General features: G+C 42.4%; 1 protein-coding gene across 3 annotated transcripts in view; it reads right to left on the reverse strand.

Annotated features, from left to right (window-relative positions):
• LOC126191505 (zinc finger protein 474-like) overlaps window positions 1-20,256 on the reverse strand; it is a 385,398-nt gene that overhangs the window by 133,863 nt on the left and 231,279 nt on the right. The window lies entirely within an intron of this gene.

Here is a 20,256-nt window from a genome sequence, read left to right on the forward strand (position 1 = left end):
GTCGGGAAGAGCGCCACACACGACCAGAGCCGCCGCACGTGGCTCGCTCGCTCACAAACCACCTGCTCTTTTCCTACACAACAGCCCTTTCTGTCCGTGTTTAAGCACGCTAAGTCTTTCCAACTATTACTGCGTTTCCTCCATCTTTGCTTTATTACCATAATCTTTTTGTGTTTCCTCATGCGAGGCACTCGTCGGATAGTCACGGAGCTCCCCCTTGCACTCCTAGCAGCCGACGTGTGCGTGTACCGGCTGCGTTCCCCCGCACTGCAGACGCGTATCACTGGTCGGATCAGTGCCAGACACAGCGTTAATTCCACAGTGTGGAGGAAGCGTCGATTCTGCGTGTAGTTGGGGATATAACGCCTTCAAACGACCTTTCGCTTTCCCCAAGTTTTCACAGACGGCTGGTTTCCAGGTAAGGTGCCTATCGAGGGATACCGCTAGATATTTAGCCGTGCGAGATCAGGGGATGGGACCTCCCATGATTCACAACGGCTGGAGGTCCATGGACACTCTACGTCTCATTACGACGGCGGCCTGACGGATTGGCATTAAGGGGGGTAGGACGTCAAACGGGCCGACTTAGAGCAGGAGAGGCATCACACGACGTTTTAATTTCCAGTGACTATACTTTTACAAATAAGTTCATAAAACTTTGTCAGTATAACCAGGAAGGATTCAGGATCCACACTCATTGCAGTGGAAGTTCGAAAACATCATAAAATAATTTTCTTTTTTACGTGCGAAATTTCATTATTTTTTCACTTACTAATGGCTGCCTTTGTTGCTATAGGTACACTAAATGGCTCTGAGCACTATGGGACTTAACTTCTGAGGTCATCAGTCCCCTAGAATTTAGAACTACTTAAACTTAACTAACCTAAGGACATCACACACATCCATGCACGAGGCAGGATTCGAACCTGCGACCGTAGCGGTCGCGAGGTTCCAGACTGTAGAGCCTAGAACCGCTCGGCCACCCCGGCCGGCATAGGTACACTTTCCTTCATAAGTTAGAGATATTCTTGGATGAATTTTGGACACCATACATACCATACTTACAGGTGTATGAAACTGTAGAATTTATTTAATTTATGAAAAAACGAATGAGCTGTTATAGATTTAGGAAAAACACAAATTTTATAGTTAATTACCTCAATTTTTACCACAGTTTTTAATAGATTTGGAAAATTCTAGAGTTTCATACACCTTTAGGTATGGTTTGTATGCTGTGCAAAATTCATCGAAGAATCTCTCTTACTTATGAAGAAAAGTTACCTATACCAACAAATGCTGCCATTAGTAAGCGAAAAAATGTTGAAATTTCACATGTAAAAAAATTACTTCGTTATGTTTTCGAACTTCCACTGCTGTGAGTGTGAATTCTGAATCCTTGCTGGTCATGCTGACAAAGTTTTATGAATTTATTTGTAAAAGTATAGACAGTGCAAATTAAAATGTCCTGTGGTGCCTCTCCTTTTTCAAGTCGACCCGTTTGACGTTCTACCCCCCTTAAATTTCGGCCGCCATTTCGTTGCCCAAGCCCCCAGGGCGTCGCATGCCTCTTGTAAGAGGCGGCGAAGGACGTGGATCCTTAGGGAACGAACGTAGAGTGCGGTGTCGTCCGCGTGTAGTGCAAGTGATGCTCTGTCAGTGCGTGGCACGTCGGATGTGTACAGGGAGTGCAGCTGGGGGGGCCGAGAACCGACCCCCCTTGAATAAAAAGTGTCATTTCTGTTCGTCTCATTGTGTACTGCTTTCAGTTGCTTCTGTACTGTACTATACTGCAGCAGTTCTTTCTATTTACTGTCCAAGTTTCATCGAGGTACTTGGCAGGAACGCATCATGAGAAACTTACTTTCGTCCTTAAGTTCTGTCACGCAAGTGTATGTACTCCGCGAGCAACCTCACAGTGTGTGGCGGAAAGTCCTTGCACCACGACTATTTCATGCCTCCTTTCCTGTTCCACTCGTGAACGGCGCGTGCGAAGAGTAATTGTCGGTAAACCTCGGTATGACATGTAGTTTCTTTGATTTTCTCACCTCGCGAGATGTATGTGGGTGGAAATAAGAACATGCAGCTCGACTCTCCCTGGAAAGTACGTTGACTTTCAACAGTGAAGCCGGCCGGGGTGGCCGAGCGGTTCTAGGCGCTACACTCTGGAACCGCGCGACCGCTACGGTCGCAGGTTCGAATCCTGCCTCGGGCATGGATGTGTGTGATGTCCGTAGGTTAGTTAGGTTTAGTAGTTCTAAGTTCTAGGGGACTGATGACCTTAGAAGTTAAGTCCCATAGTGCTCAGAGCCATTTTTTTCAACAGTAAACTTCTCCCTGGTGGACAACACTTCTCTTGTAAAGTCTGCCACCGGAGTTCCTCGAGCATTTCTGTAATGATCTCGCGCGCGCAGGGAACGATCCCCTGACTAAACGAGCCTCTCTTCTTCCCTTCAAAATGGCTTCAAATGGCTCTGAGCACTATGGGACTTAACATCTGTGGTCATCAGTCCCCTAGAACTTAGAACTACTTAAACCTAACTAACCTAAGGACATCACACAACACCCAGTCATCACGAGGCAGAGAAAATCCCTGACCCACCGGGAATCGAACCCGGGAACCCGGGCGCGGGAAGCGAGAACGCTACCGCACGACCACGAGATGCAGACTTCTCTTCTTCCCTTATTCTCTGTTTCTTCTGTGAATCCTACTCGGGGAAGGGCCCAGACTGAAAGACAATTTTCAAGAACCAGTCGAACAAAGATTTTTTTGTGAGCGACGTTATCGTGGATAAGTGACATTTCTTTAAGATTCTGCCCAATGAATCCCCGTCGTCTAGGATCTCCTCTTCCTAATGTTTATTTTATGTGGTAATGCCACTCTACGTCGCTCCAGACGCTTACTCCTGGGTATTTTACTGTGGTTACTGTTTCTAGCGATTTGTCAGCGACAGTGTAATCGCAAAGCAGTGGATCTCTTCGCCTTTTTATGCCGAAAGTGTGGCAATCATTTGCATTCAGATTTCAGAGTCAACCAGAGTCCGTGTTCTAATCGTAGAATCTGCGGACGTCTTCCTGTACTTCGCCACAGCCTTGTGATGTCGCAACGTTTCTATATACGCCAGCATCGTCCGTGTGTAGTCTTACGAATGCTACAACATTATGCACTAATCATAAATATACGTTGTAATGCCACCGGTTCTATAACATTGGGTTGGAGTAATCCTCAAATTATACCTCACAACTCGCAAAGATTCGCCTTCTTGCGCGATCGTTTATTATAACAGAAAAAAGTACAAGACTACACAGAACAGCCTAAGGGTAAATCATCGCACGAAAAGGAACACAGACAACATACTGCCAGATATACAGTTAAGACATTTTTTTCATATTTCACAATATTGTTTCATCAAGACTCTGCTCTTCTGCTTGGAAAACTGATAATGAATATCTCTACGGAAGATACGCTTATTCATGATACAATTTCTGCAGAGTACGGCTGGCAATGTCGCCTTTGTGCCGAGAAACCGACAATTCTTATGCAAGTGTGACCTATTTATTTGGTATTCCGAAACAACCTATTTCTTTGCTTATTCCTGAAACGGCGAAATTGTAGGTGACAATGTAAAGACTAATCCGGTTTTATTTCACTTATTATCTAATGAAATAATATTTTATGTACAAAGATTGCACATAACTGAAGACTTCGATATTCCTTTCAGTCGCTACCACGCTTAATTCCCACTCCATGTGAATTCTCTACCCATATACACCGATCAGCCACAACATTACGACCACCGACCTACCATCGATATAAACCCGTTCAGGCGATAGTAGCGTCACCTGGCGAAGAATGACTGCTAGTCAGGCACACGCACGGTGCACGTAGTATCAGTAAGCATGCTGTCCATGTTTAGAATGGGGAAGGCCTGTGATGTAGCTTAGTCTGACCGAGGGCAGATTGTAATGGCCTCGAGGATCGGCAAGAGCATTTTGGGAAATGCACGAGTTTTCGGGTGTTCGCGAAATGCTCTGGTGAATGTCTTCAACATGTGGCGAAACCAAGGTGCAACCACGTCCAGGCGTCGTGGGGTTCGGCGGCCACCCCTCATTGCATATGTAGGACCTCATAGGCCGCCCAGACTGGTAAAACAGGACAGACGGCGAACAGTGGCGGAACTAACTTCAGATATTCATAATGGGCAGAGTACAAGTGTGCCTGAACACACAGTGCCCCGAACACTCCTTTCGACGATGGATCTCCGTAGCCGACAACCCATACATCTGGCAATAACACCACGACATGGGCAACCACGACTGAAATTGGTAAGTGACCACCAGCACTGGGCGTTGGCACAGCGGCAGATCGTTGGAAGGTCTGACGAGTCCCAATGCTTTCTTCATCATGCTGATGGGAGGGCGTGAATCCGTCATCTTCCAGGGGAACAGCTCCTTGGCACCTGTAACGCGGAATGGAGACAAGCAGGCACTGACTCCATTATGCTCTGGGAAACATTCATGTTGGCATCTATAGGTTCGGTGGAATTCGTGCAAGGCACCATGACAGCCAAGGACTATTGTACACTGGTTGCAGACCCTTTCATGACGACCATGTTTCCTGAGGGCTATGTCATTTTTCAACAAGATAATGCGCTTTGCATCAAGACCAGAAGTGTGATGGAGTGGTTCGTCGAGCACAGTGGCGAGTTGCAGTTGATATGATGGCCCCAAGATTCGCCAGATCCAAACCCGATCAGGCACATCTGGGATGTGACTGAACGTCAGAGCTCATCGCCCCCCTCCTCGGAATTCACGGGAATTAGGTGACTAGTGTGTGCAGAAGTGGCGCCACCTCCCCCCCCCCCCACCCACCCTACCAAGGAATCATTGTTTCCATGCCACGACGTGTCGTCGCTGCCAAATGTGGACATACCGGCCATTAGGCAAGTGGTCATAATGTTCCGGCTGATCGGCGTACCTCGGCCGCTCTGCGAAGGAGGTGTACCAGAACACTCCGGGAGCCACACAGCTACTCACCTGAACTAAGTTCAGTACTAACGTAACTCACATACCGTTGTTTTTGGGGCCCTTTACAGTATCTTTGCCTAAAGTTTTTTAACGCAGTTATTTAAAGTTTTCATGCGTATTCCAACGTTCAACCCGTTCAGATTCATCACTGTTATCATTCACGCCGGCTGAGTCTCGGAATTTCAGATTTCTAGCTTGCAAGTGCGATGTATGTACACTACCGGCCATTAAAATTGCTACACCAAGAAGAAATGCAGATGATAAACGGGAATTCACTGGACAAATATATTGTACTAGAGCTGACATGTGATTACATTTTCACGCAATTTGGGTGCATAGATCTTGAGAAATCATATCCCAAAACAACCACCTCTCTCCGTAATAACGGCCTTGATACGCCTGGGCATTGAGTCAAACAGAGCTTCGATGTCGTGTACAGGTACAGCTGCTCATGCAACCTAAACACGATACCACAGTTCATCAAGAGTAGTGACTGGCGTAGTGTGACGAGCCAGTTGCTCGGCCACCATTGACCAGACGTTTTCAGTTGGTGAGAGATCTGGAGAATGTGCTGGCCAGGGCAGCAGTCGAACATTTTCTGTATCCAGAAAGGCCCGTACAGGACCTGAACATGCGGTCGTACATTATCCTGCTGAAATGTAGGGTTTCGCAGGGATCGAATGAAGGGTAGAGTCACAGGTCGTAACACATCTGAAATGTAACGTCCACTGTTCAAAGTGCCGTCAATGCGAACAAGAGGTGACCGAGACGTGTAACCAATGGCACCCCATACCCTCACGCCAGGTGATACGCCAGTATGGCGGTGACGAATACACGCTTCCAATGTGCATTCGCCGCGATGTCACCAAACACGGATGCGACCATCATGATGCTGTGAACAGAATCTGGATTCATCGGAAAAAATTAGGTTTTGCCATTCGTGCACCCAGGTTCGTCGTAGAGTACACCATCGCAGGCGCTTCTGTCTGTGATGCAGCATCAAGGGTAACCGCAGCCAGGGTCTCCGAACTGTTCGTGAAGATGGTTGTTGTCTTGCAAAAGTCCCCATCTGTTGACTCAGGGATCGAGACGTGGCTGCACGATCCGTTACAGCCATGCGGATAAGATCCCTCTCATCTCAACTGCTAGTGATACGAGGCCGTTGGGATCCAGCACGGCGTTCCGCATTACCCTCCTGAACCCACTGATTCCATATTCTGCTAACAGTCATTGGATCTCGACCAACGCGGGCAGCAATGTCGAGTTAAGATAAACCGCAATCGTGATAGGATACAATCCAACCCTTATCAAAGTCGGAAACGTGATGGTACGCATTTCTCCTCCTTGCACGAGGCATCACAACAACGTTTCACCAGACAACGCCGGTCAACTACTGTTTGTGTATAAGAAATCGGTTGGAAACTTTCCTCATGTCAGTACGTTGTAGGGGTCGACAGCGGGGCCAACCTTGTGTGAATGCTCTGAAAAGCTAATAATTTGCATATCACAGCATCTTCTTCCTGTTGGTTAAATTTCGCGTCTGTAGCACGTCATATTCGTGGTGTAGCAATTTTAATTGCCAGTAGTGTAGATTAGACTTTCCCAAACGGCGTATCGCTACGTTTTGATCCGTGGCACAGAAATATGCATTATGTACTGAAATTTTTCTCTATCCAGAGGTCTGAACTTTACAATACGAAGCATTTTTACTTTTTAATGATACTTGCAATAATTTATAATCAGTTTCGAGACAGAATGCGTAAGCCAGTGTCTCCAACGGCCACCACGCTGATATTCGGTTAGTCTCTTTCGTGTTGCAGTGGTGAATGTTGATTTTCCAAACCCCATATGCAAACACAGTGTCTGTTGAAAGTATCCTAGCAGATTAAAACTGTGCGCCTTTCGCATGGAAGTGCTCTACCAACTGAGCTACCCAAGCACGACTCATGACCCATCCTCACAGCTTCACTTCTGCGAACCTCGCAGAACTAGCACTCCTGCAAGAAAGGATATTGCGGAGAAATGCCTTAGCCACCACCTGGGGGATGTTTCCAGAATGACTTTTCCACTAAGATGGAACGTCGCTTCATCACTAAAAATTACACGCTGCAGAAATGCGTTAAGCCCGCCCGAGAGCAAACTGGCACGCAAAGTCTGTTGGATCCTTTTTTGAAACGATCCAAACATTACCGAGAAAGTCGTTTTAAATTAGCTTTTAGTCAGCATTCCATCAATACGGCACAAGCTATGCACAAAGCTTTCTAATACCTAATTGTTCATATAAAACGTACCATTCTCGTTGTTCCTCAGTGTGTGCGTAATCGCTAACAGTCCAGGTGACCCATTCTGCACTTTCCGATGTTTCCTTTTATGGTTTTAGTTTCGGAGCCCTTAACGTAGATCATCTTCTAAGCGGTAGCACATTTATTACTTGAGTCAAGGAGCGGATGCCTTATAGTCCTTCACTAATTTTGAATTAATGTCCATTGCTGATAAACAGTTCAAATCAAAAACTGTCACTACGGTACGGTATTTCAGTTCATTCATTTCAGTGAGACAAGTACAACACAATTCCTTCGAAGAGTAGTACAAACGACAGTTTTTCTGTTCAACAGAGAACTAATATCTGTATCATACTGCAAAACTGTCTGTTGCAAACTATCTATATTACACACAGATTCACTGGAACTTGAAGTTTTTTTCAGTGAAGGGTGGACTGATAATATCCGGACAGTACAGGTGTGTTTAAATGCGGTAACCGTAAGTTGCTCATATTTACTATTAAATGAGTACATCTCTCCAGGCTCCCTGTAAGTAATGTCATTTTGATTTTCCTCGTCTGGAACTCCCTCCCTCAGGCTGATTCGTATTCTGTTTGCCGTACAGGCTGCTGGGGCGTGAATAACCCATGACCCGAGCGTCCTATTACTGTCTTGCCTTCTGCCTCCCACGTTCTTGTATTTCGACTGCTTCGCCTGACTCAGCAGCTGTCGCAAGGTGAGAACAGATTAGGCCAACACATACTATCTTCCGAGATAGTATCCGCCGCTGCAACGCTTCTTAGCTCATGAATTCGCAATTTTTACGAAAAGAGATCAAATCTGAGCTCCTCGTACTTACCATTGGCAAATTAAGACAATTTACTAAATAGTATAACATCGGCGCCGACTATACCTGAGAATCGTAAAAGCAGCACTGTCAAAGAGGTCGGTAAGGAATTACTGGCGATATTTCAAGCTATAATTCTTATCTTTACCGCGATAGATAGAGTCTTAAAAAAAATGAACCGGCTTCTGCAAGGTTTCACTTATGCAACGTGCACATAAATCAGCCTAAAAATACAGACAATGTAGTGCCGCTCAATGCGCTGCGCTATAAGGGGCAAGTAAATGTATCCACGAACTATAAATCTGTACGATGTTAAATGCCTGTAAACACTGCGATATCCTATCAATGTCAAGAAATGTCATAATTTAAGAAGTCGGGGGAACGAAGTGCTCACTCACAAGAGAGTATTTTGGGCTCCTCCATGTTACATCTCTGGTCAAATTCAAAGACAAGAACATAAACACATTAAGACAAAGCAATTTACATGTAAGACAGCTCTTTCCACTGGTACAAATGGCAAATGGAACTACTTGTTACCTGCACTTGGTGCAACGAAAACACAACAGGAAACTTGATCAGGCTCATTGTTACTAAACTGAGAGTTCGCACATTCTGCCAACGATCCTTTCATTTACTAGTTCCACAATCTCGACATGCTTTCCTGCCCACAGGGTTAAAAGATATCACACGTTGATATTCCTTTTCTTAGAACAGTAACTTGTGAATGAAGTTCACTTTCATGAATCAATGATTCCGTTGTGGATCGGTATACAGAAAACTGCTGTGAAAACTTATCAAGCCAGAGTTATCTATGGAACGGTACTAAACATTATCAAGCGTGCATTCTACGAACTGCCGCTTGCTGCCAAATGTGAAAAAACGTTCCAAAATTCACAAAAATTCCGGATAATCTTTGTCAATCTGCGTATCATCTGTTCCGTTTCTAAAGTAATATTTCATGAGTCTGACTGCCCGTACTCCAATATGAAGTTAGCTTGCAACACCGTTCATATGAAAATGTTTCTGTAGAACAATAGTCGTACGATACGCGGATACATTCGCTTACTAGAAAAGGAAGGAGAGAGGCTATTCTCTGTGATTTATTGCCATGGTGGTCAGTCATTGTCATAACGAATGTTGTACTAAAACATAAATGGGATCTTTTACACTTTTACATCCGTTGGAACGTGAAAACTACCAGAAAAACTGATGTCTTTCTGAAACTAGTCGCCGGCAGGAGTGGCCGAGCGGTTCTAGGCGCTTCAGTCTGGAACCGCGCGACCGCTACGGTCGCAGGTTCGAATCCTGCCTCGGGCATGGATGTGTGTGATGTCCTTAGGTTAGTTAGGTTTAAGTAGTTCTAAGTGCTAGGGGACTGATGACCCATAGTCCCATAGTGCTCAGAGCCATTTGAACCATTTTTTGAAACTAGTCACCAGCTGGAAAAGTGGCAGAAGAGGGACATTACGTATACTCGGATGGAGAGTGAGCAGTCGATTACACTACCCTCTACTCACTTCATAGACAAATTTTCCATTGTATCTGAAAGTGACCCTTACAAGTTTCTTCATATGGATGAGATTATCCTGAGTGGTATGCAGGTCATTTGGACTAATATCGAAGTTTATCGGGAAACTGAAATATTAGCTTGCCGAAGCAGCACAAATATTCTCTGTTCTTCATCCTACCATAAGTAAAACTTTTTCTAGTTCTCTTGTAATCTTAATACATTTTTGGCGTTCATTGAGAAACTCTGTTGGAGGCAGTTGTTGGCAGAACATATTGTGACGATTGCCCACAGCAACACCGCGTGCCTCATTTGATCTCAGATATTGTGACTGTGATAACTCCTATCATATCACAAACCAATTAAGTTTCGCGTAATTCAGGCGTGAAGTATCACTACCATATTAAGACAATGCGAAGATGAAAGCGCTCTTACGGCCGTTATCTGCACCTCGCTCAGAGCCGCTGATGGTTCCACATATATTGCGTGGTAGAAGGAGTTTTTAAAAACACGTAAAGGACTGCAACGGTCTGGGTCTTGTAGCGGGACTTCGAATTTCGCCGCGCTACACTCGTTCCCTCAGATAAAAAATATCCCGTCGCAGCGGTATGAGCGCTCGACGGCAGAGAAACTACTAAAATTGTTACTTCTGATGAAGACGTTAAAAAAAACTTATTAGCTAGTCTTGATCTGATTTTAATGTGTAGACATGTTGTGGAAGTTGTTAAGAAATTCGGAGGATGGAAGTAGCAAAGTAAATTAAATTGCATACAGTATCAAGATGATTTGAAATGGTATAAATTAGTGATTCCTGGACTATTGCAAGATTTCGGAGCAGACTTTTCACGCAGAAATGGAGATTTTTGAAGACCTGGACGCCGCCCGAAAGAAGACAAGTTAACCTGGTAAAGGATGATCTCTCATCTACGCCACTTCCCCCTGTCAGTTACATTTTGTTATTCTCTGTTTCTTTTCAGTGAGTTTTGTAGTGGAAATTGGTTTAACTTTTGCTCAAAAACGCCACAAGGACCACCCCAACTATAGCTTTTCTGTAATACGAAGTCCGATTTGCATTTCATTCTTTCCTTTTTTTACGGTCATTTACGATTTTAAAACCCCCTTTTTTATTCACCATTTCTTCCCACATTTTCAACCTTTTTCTTTTTCTTTTCTTCTCTATTTTTCTTTTTTCTTAACCACTACAGTCTGCTCTACCGTTCGGGGCAGACGATGTTTGAAAATAAAAGTACGACAGTACACAAATAATTAGATGCGTTTATATAACAAAAGCAAGGCACCTACTAAATTGAAAAAGGAAAACCACTGTAGTTGAATGAAGTGAAGGCAGAGAGCGAACAAATTGGGAATAATCTCCAAGGTAGCTGGTGCACCACAACAGTGGAGGGCATATACAAAAATTAACAAATAAATTCGAGTGACGAGTATACTAGTAAAACGGACAATCGTTTAGTATGGTTAGTCCAGTTTCTGTTTGTTACAAAGGAACTACAAAAATTCTCTGGGTCCTTTTCCCGTCGTTAGTTTCTAAATCCTCCTTTTCTTAACGTCTAGCGATATTTAATTCTTGAACTGGCGTCTGTTTATAGGTTGTAGCTTTAAGCCAGTTCGTTGTTAAGTCTTCTTCTTCTTCTTCTTCTTCTGGTTTTACCACCTCATTGGACCACTTCAGTCAATCATTGTTTGGTCATCTTCTTATTCAGTCTTCTTTCCGAATTTCGCAGTGTCTTTTCATTCGTTCCGATCTTTTTTTGTCGTTCTCAGCTGTAAATACCATTTTAACTGTATGTCGTTTGTCTATTTTTGATTTAAATCTCATTTTCATGTTTTTCAGTTTCTTTAAATTTTCTGATTTGTTTTGCAAATCGTCCAGGGTTAATGCTAGCCCTTTCATATCCTCTTTCGTTTATCACTACAACCTGTTGCTTTATATTCCAAAGTATCTATAATTTTACTTGGTAATCTTTTTTTTCGTATAGTTTCTGTAATGGACTGCAGTTCGCTATACACCACTTCACTTGGCACTATCCGCTATTGTCCTCCTTTCTGATATTTATTGTTTATGCATGTTCTAGCTATTCTTCTCTGTTTCGGATTTTGTCGTTCCTGTTTTTCTGGGTGACTTTGAAAAGAGTTCACTTCCGAATGTCACCTCTGGTTGAACAGCCGTCTTGTGATGTTGCAATTTAACCTGATTCATACACATGTTTAATGTATGTAGAACATGTTAATTTTGGACCTTACATAATTTTAATAGTTCTTTCTAGCCATGCAGGTTTCTCGTCCAAATTGTATGTTATAATTTCTGCTAGGCATTTATGTTGTTTCACTGTTTTTACTTTCATGTTATTTGCTGATATGTGGTTGATTGCAAGTGGATACGCTATCATTATCACAGTCTTTTTGAGTGATACTTGGACTCTTATTTTTTTTGCAATATTTTGTAGCCTTGTTATTTGATTTCTGGCTTCTTGAATGTTATTAGGCGAATTCGAGGCAATTTAAGTTTATCTGATTTTTCTTGGTCGCAGTTCTTATGTTTTTAGAATTTTACTTGTACCATTCCCTCATCACGTATGCCAGAGCACACTTGAAAAGTACTGGCAATAAACCATCTACCTGTCTTAAACCTGTTTTAAACGTACATGGCTCAGGTATTTCTCCCCTGAACTTTACCTTAGATTTGGTGGTTGTTAGAGTTAAGTTTATCACTTTTATTAATTTGGGATGGAGTCGGAATTCTTTAGTATCTTCATCATTGAACATCAGGGATATAGTCATAAGCTCTTTTGAAGTCTATAAAGATTATGACTTGTTGTTTTTATATTCTTTTGTAGTAATCCATTACCAGTTTCAAAGTGTTCTGGGCAACTTTGCCAGGGTGTAAATACTCCTTGGCATTCTCCTAGTTCCAGTTCAAGTTAATTTTTACGATGATTGTGTAGAATTCTTGACATGACTTTCTCTGTGATATCCAAATGGGAAATTCCTCTATAGTTGTCTGGATGTGATTTGTTTTCTTTTTTGTGTAATGGATGAATTATAGCTGTAGTCCCATATGTTCTGGTAGTTTCACTATCCATTGGTGTAATAAAATCTTCACTGGTTCTGCTGTATATTTCCAAAGTTCTGCAAATTTTTCATCTGTTCCACTTACATTGTAGTGTTTGAGTTCTTTCAAAGCTTTGTAGACTATGGATTGCAGGTGGGTTTATATTTTCTGCTGGTGTTTTAATATGGCTATCCAGCTTTTTAGTTCTAGCGGATCTCCATAATTTAGTACTTTGTTAAATGTTTCTGCCAAAATTCCTGTATTTTTTCTATTACTTTCTACTGCTATGGGCGATATTATTACTTTTACCCTTTAACATTAATGTTGAAGGGTCATATCGTTGTGGCTGATTGCTAAATATATTGTAGTTTGAGTTTGTTTCGTGACTATTTGTTTCTATCATTAGAAGTATATGTTCTGGATAGTAGCCTTTACTCATTCTTGTTATTTTTTGTGTTATCTTTCTTTGTGCTGGAGTTCCAAGGGTAATTCTTCCGTTTTATGACTCTGATACCTTAACCAGGCTTGGTGCATATCTACCAGTTTTATCACACTTATCGTTCCATTATAGGTATTTTTCCCTTGGATTTATTGCGGGCACCTGTTCAGCTATTTGTTTCAACTGAGGATCTATTTCCTCTGTACCGTCTGTTATTTTTATAGTCCTTCTTTGTTCTTCGTATTCCTTGTTACTTTAACAATCTGTGAGGGTCATAGATTCTCTTCTTTTTGGGGTGAGATTTTTTCCTCTCAATAGGGTGAATTTAATTTTTATTTTTATCATGTAGTGGTCTGATCCATATCTGTTCCTCTCAGAAGTTTCATATTGCAGATTTCTTTGTGGTAATTTTTATACATACAGAGACGATCCAGCTGCCATTCTCTTTTTTCAGTCTGGATGTTTCTAAGTTTTGGGTTTATTTGGTCTTCTCTTTAAGAGTATGTTGATATTGAGATCATGTCATGGTTTCTACAGAATTCCACCAGTTTTATGCCATTGCTGTTTGTCTTCTCTGTGCTAGCCCTTTCTCTATTGTCTCTACATCTTTCTTCCCTTTCTAACTGGACATTAGGTTGTTTAGTCATTAGGATAAAACATAAAAAAGCTCGTAAGGAAGTATCAATTACAGCAGTAGTTTTAGAAATCTTATGGGACTCTTCCGTTTCCACTTTGCTACTCCAAACTGCTTAATGCTACTTTACATGTGCACAAGACATTCAAAATGTGTTTGTGTACAAATATAAAGTAAGTAGAAATAATGATTAGAGATTAGATTAGATTCGATTAGATTAATATCTGTTCTGTAGATCATCAGTACAACTTTTCTTAACAATGTGCAAAGCGTCAGTTTAACAAAAGGTTTCTTTACACGACATAATTCGAGTTTTTTTTAAAAAAGATTACTACGTTATATCTAATTAGAAGTAGTTGTCATTCATAAATTCTTTTGATTTGTTTTTAAGTGTTGGTTGGCTATCTGTCAGACTTTTGATGCTATTTGTAAGTGACCCAAGAATTTTATGGCAGCATAATTCATCCTTTTCGGTGGCAAAGTTGGATGTAACTCAAAGTAGCGAAGATCAGCCTTTCTCCTGGTGTTGTAACTATGCACATTGCTATTGCTTTTGAATTGGGATGGGTTATTAATAGCAATTTTGCAAATGAATATACATATTCGAAGCTACTGTGAATATCCCTAGTTGCTTACATAAATGTCTGAAAGATGATCTTGGCGGGGCTCCAGCTATTATTCTGATACACACTTTTGTATAATGAATACATTTTTCCTTGGTGGTGAATTACTACTCTTGAATACATTACTTCTTCAAGAATTTTGGACAAAGCTGGCATCAAACCTATCCCCCCTTTTATGCAATGGTTTAACAATTGCATATTCTAAGGCATCAACAAAAATGCTCAGTTTCTGTGGGCTGCTACACATGTGGCTGAGAATCCCATTTATCTGTTGGGAACAAGCTTTCCCAATGAACTGGTGTCCAGAGTTTTGCGTAATCGGGAAGATAACGGAAAAAAAGACGATAGAAATCGATTAAACACTGCGACAGCCACCAAGATTTCCGTACAGACTGGATGTGCATATGAAAGAATAACTTTCTTCCCGGTGTAGGTACGCAATTCAAATATAACGAAGATCAGTGCATTAAACTCATAACCTGCCAGTCATCTGCACTCAAAGTTGAGAGCAGAGAGCTGTCCATTGGTAAACGTTTACAACGTAATGGCACAAGGACACCATTTGAAACCTGTATGTGTATGTGTTGGGGGAATCGAATACTCAAGTGCCCCGATGCATGTCAGATAAAGCCCTCGCAAAGTAACATGGCCACAGCGCAGACGCCCATTCTCGTCCTGAGCAGTGGGCGAGTCCACTCAACTGTTACAAAGGGTGATCGCCTCAGCTGACTTGGTCGCTGTCTCTCTATTACACAGCACGGCACTGCAGTCTTCGCACACTTTAGGCCCAGGGGAAGTTCTTCATAATCAGGCACGTGCGATTGTATGGAATGCCATTGAATTCGTCTTGTGAGCGGCAAACGAGGAAGCAAAAATCCTATTAGAAAGATTTCTGGAGAGCGTTAGAGAGCCTACTACCCATTCCAGTTGTAGAATAATGATAATAAACAAGGAGGGAGAAAACGTAGCTACAAATACTGCCCATGGCTTCACTGCTTCAGGAAACATGTGGAAGACACAAAAGAAAATTTATTTATAGGTAAGACTGAGGTTGTCCGGGGACTGAAACTTAGTTCCCATGTGACAGATGTTCTTCATTTTAGACTTTCAGTATCATAATAAGCAAGACTGCCGGCAACGCTATATTTTTATTTCCTTTTTTGTTTTATAAGATTTCCTTCTGGCAGCATGTGGTTGCACTTGTTTTGCTTTGGTCGAGTCTTTGTTTACGCCACTGTCGTTTGCCCGAACTCAGCGAGGTGGTGCAGTAGTTAGCACTGGACCCACATTTCGAAGGACGACGGATCAAATTCACGTCTGGTTGCCAGATTTATGTTTCATATGATTTTCCTAAATTGCTCCAGGCAAATGCTGGGATGGTTCCTTCCCCATTCTTGACACTATCCGAGCCTGTGCTCTGTCTCTCGTGACCTCCTTGTCGATGGGACGTTAAACCTTAATCTTCCGTCCTTCTTCCTCTTTTCTTTTCGTTACTGTAGGGCGAAACCGTTGACTCTGAATATCTAAACACATCAAAAAAAGTTTTGCATCACCCCGGTTCCCAGAACTCCTGAAGATAGACGTTGACTGTGGGTATTGTATCACAGACACAGTCCCTTTGACTGTTCAGAGATGTCACTAAACCCGCCCAAAAATGTAAACAACCATGTATGAGCAGCGCCTATTAGACGGTGGGGGTCCAACAGCCGATCATTCCACCAGGAAGGAGGTATGCGGCTCGTGTTGTCTGTAGTTCAACCATGCCTGCACGGCCAGTACCCCGGTTCGATCGCGTCCGCATTGTTATTTTGTGCCAGGAAGGGCTCTCAACAAGGGAAGTGTCCAGGCGTCTCGGAGTAAACCAAAGCGATGTTGTTCGGACGTGGAGGAGATACAGAGAGACAGGAACTGCCGATGACATGCCTCGCTCAGGCTGTCCAAGGGTTACTGATGCAGTGGATGACCGCTACCTACGGATTATGGCTCGGAGGAACGCTGACGCCACCATGTTTAATAATGGTTTTCGTGCAGCCACAAGACGTCGTGTTACGACTCAAACTGTGCGCAATAGGCTGCATGATGCGCAACTTCACTCCAGGAGTCCATGGCGAGGTCAATCTTTGCAACCACGACACCAGGCGGGGCGGTATAGATGGGCTCAACAACATGCCGAATGGACCTTTTAGGATTGGCATAACGTTCTCTTCACCGATGAGTGCCTCATATGCTTTCACCCAGACAATCGTCAGAGACGGGTTTGGGGGCAACCCGGTCAGGTTGAACGCCTTAGACATACTGTCCAGCGAGTGCAGCAAGGTGGAGGTTCCCTGCTGTTTTGGGGTGGCATTATGTGTGGCCGACGTTCGTGGTCATGGAAGGCGCCGTAACAGCTATACGATACGTGAATGCTATACTCCGACCGATAGTGCAACAATATCGGCAGCATATTGGCGAGGCATTCGTCTTCATGGACGACAATTCGGGCCCCCATCGTGCACATCTTGTGAATGACTTCCTTCATGATAACGACATTTCTCGACTAGAGTGACTAGCATGTTCTCCAGACATGAACCCCATCGAAAATGCCTGGGATAGATTGAAAAGGGCTGTTTATGTACGACGTAAACCACCAACCATTCTGAGGGATCTACGACGAATCGCCGTTGAGGAGTGGGACAATCTGGAGCAACAGTACCTTGATGAACTTGTGGATAGTATGCCACGACGAATACAGGCATGCATCAGTGAAAGAGGGCGTGCTACTGGGTATTAGAGGTACCGATGTGTACAGCAATCTGGACCACCACCTCTGAAGGTCTCACTGTATGGTCGTAGAACATGCAATGTGTGGCTTTCATGAGCAATAAAATGGTGGGAATGATGTTTATGTTGATCTCTATTCCAATTTTCTGTACAGGTTCCGGAACTCTCGGTACCGAGGTGATGCAAAACTTATTTTGATGTGTGTATATTTCTCAAATTAATTATTGGTCATATGATGGCTTGTAGACTCGCAAGCTGTAGCTTACAGGTTATGCGAGATATTATTTTGTGCATTTACACTCGAGCTGTCCAACTTCTCCCTTACTGCGCGGTGGTCGTTCATAACATAGTCGCCACCACGCCATCTGCACAAGTATGGGCCAAGTTACTTTGTGCGCAGTCTACGTACCGCAATATAAGGAGTCGCAAAGTGTCATTGCTGAAGCGTGATTTACTTACAACATTTTTGTTTCATTTGCTCTTACATATGGAAGTATAGTGTACTTGCATGTTTTCGACGTGTTCCTTTGGCGCTGACATTTTTGGCCAAATTTCAAGTTGGCTTCCAGCCCTACATGCTTCTTCACGCAAAGTACGATAAAACAGTGCACTATTATTGTTTATTTACTTTTATCTCGCTTAATGGATGACAGTCTACTTTATTTGTGTTTGGTGTTGCCAACTTATCTGATCGTGCTGCGTTTCACTTCATCTCTAAAATGTTCATTTGCTCTATCTTTTGCCATATGTGTACTAAGTGGTAATGCTTGGCTTCGTATACATTTATTTAAATTTGTAAATCCGATGACAAGTAACGTGGAAGGTAATGATCTAAATGACGACTCGGTTGGCGGGGGAGGGGAGGGGCACTAAGATGAGTCCAAGGTAGAGAATAATGAATGCAGAGAAGGAAGATAAGGCTTTGACGTCCCTTCGACATCGAGGTCATTGGAAAACGAGGACAAGCTAGGATTGATTCCAGGATGGGAAAAGAAATCGGCCGCGCCTCTTGCAAAGAAACAATCGCACTATCTATCTGGAGCGATTTAGGGACATCAGGCAAACCCTAAATCTGTTTTTCCTCCATGACACCGCCTCATCTTATTCTGCACAACGCACAGTCGCACACGCTGTCTCCTTAGGTTTCAACGTTTGCCCCTCACCTCTCCGCATTGGCAGTAAATTCTTCGCCCTTCCTCGGATGAAGAAACCATTGAGCGGCAGACATTTCCAAAGTGGTGAAGAGGTGATTTGTGAGCTGCAATTTCTCGAGAACAGCTGAGATGCAGGCTGCCACAACGAAGGTCTTTGCTAAACCATCCAATGTTGGAAAAAATGTGTTGCACTCGACGATGAGTATGGAGAAAAGGAGAAACACGATTGCCAAGTTTGACGGTCTATAACGACATATCAATATTTTTTCTTACGAATTCATAGTGTTTCAAAATTTGGAGAAAGACGCATAAACTACACTACCTTTGTGATGTCATCTCTATCTTTTGACTATCTTTCTTCTTCAGTCACTTCAGTCCTCCTCCAGGCCTTGTCCTTTAAGATGTATTTCTTAACATTGATCTCTTTACTATGTTAGTGACAGGTTCCAAAGTGGTATGTGGGTGAGTCTTAATGCTTGGGCGTGAATAACCGCATCGGGCGATATTGGTTTAGCCGCCGTGGCAGCCATCTGACCGACGTTACTACGAATTGCAGTAATTGCTTAGAACCTGAGTATCGTTTGATTAAAAAAAGTACTACTGCCCAGTCCGAATCAAATTACTCCATTTGAAATACTCCAAATGTTCACGATCTCCAAAATACGAAACCAAGCCACTTATTCTGAGAGAATATCATCTTGTGTAATCCGTCGACCTTTCTTCAATTTTACCCTCCCGGTTCTAATTACGGCGAGTTTGTTTATAAATAACTTTTCTGCTACCAGCCAAGATTTTCTTTTATCCTTATTTTACACGACGCGTTTTGGAAAATGATTTTCAAGTGCGTTTTCTTTTTGTACTATGCCAGTTTTACGTAATGTTTTCGATGTCTGAGTTCTGTTTTGTTTTGTTGACTTAACAGCAAAATATAAAAAACGCGCAATATTTAGTTAGTTATCGATTTTTATATGTAGTTAGTGGAGAAATTTGGAGAAATTGGACTTACACTTTTCTTATGGTCCATTTTTGCACCGTCTCACTCATGCTGAATATCACACATAACTTTTCGTGCACAGTGTACATTGAGAATAACTTACATAAACAAGCAGTTACAAAGATTATTTTACACGTAGTTGACACAGATGATGTTACAGGTCTTCTAAAGAGTGTGATACGATTTTGAGCACAACGTATATCTTAACAACATGGGTTAAAATTTTCTTACTTCTATTTTACACTGGTGCCTATTTCTATGTAGTACTATTTTTATTTAGTTATATTGTGGAAGCGTCTGAAGAAATTCACTTGTCCTCTTTCCAGTTTTTCGTTTAACATTTTATCTTTATATTTTCTGTAATGTGTATGTATCTCTTGTTCTTCTAACAAATCCATTTTGTGCCCTTTACTTAGTCGGTGAAGTACTTTGACATTTTTCTCTAGTTTTCAAATGAGTGTCCAGTATTATGTATGTATGTGTCTATTGCTGATGTTATGTGTTCATGGCGTGTGTAGGCTTTAATGTGCTCTGTGTGCCTGGTGTTGAAATTTTGGCCTGTTTGTCCTAATTAGAACATGGAATAGTGCTTCCATGTTACTATGTATATTCCAGAGTCTGAATATGGATCACAACTACACTGTTCAAAAGCGTATTATACTCTGTGGAAGACCTGTAATATTATCTTTGTCAGCTACATCTAAAAATATCTTTTAAACTGTTTATGTAAGTTATTCTGGATGTATAGTGGGCACCGAAAATTGTGTGTAATGATTAGCACGTGTGAGACTCTGTACAAATGGACCGTGAGGAAACTGTAAGAAGTTCTTCCAAACTTCGTTGCTAACTACATATAAGAATCGATAAGTAACTAAAAATTGCGCGTTTTTTGTTTATTGCAGTAAAGTCGACAAAACCAAACAGAACCTTACGCATCCA

The sequence above is a fragment of the Schistocerca cancellata genome, chromosome 6 (genome assembly GCF_023864275.1).
Source record: "Schistocerca cancellata isolate TAMUIC-IGC-003103 chromosome 6, iqSchCanc2.1, whole genome shotgun sequence".
NCBI lineage: Eukaryota > Metazoa > Arthropoda > Insecta > Orthoptera > Acrididae > Schistocerca > Schistocerca cancellata.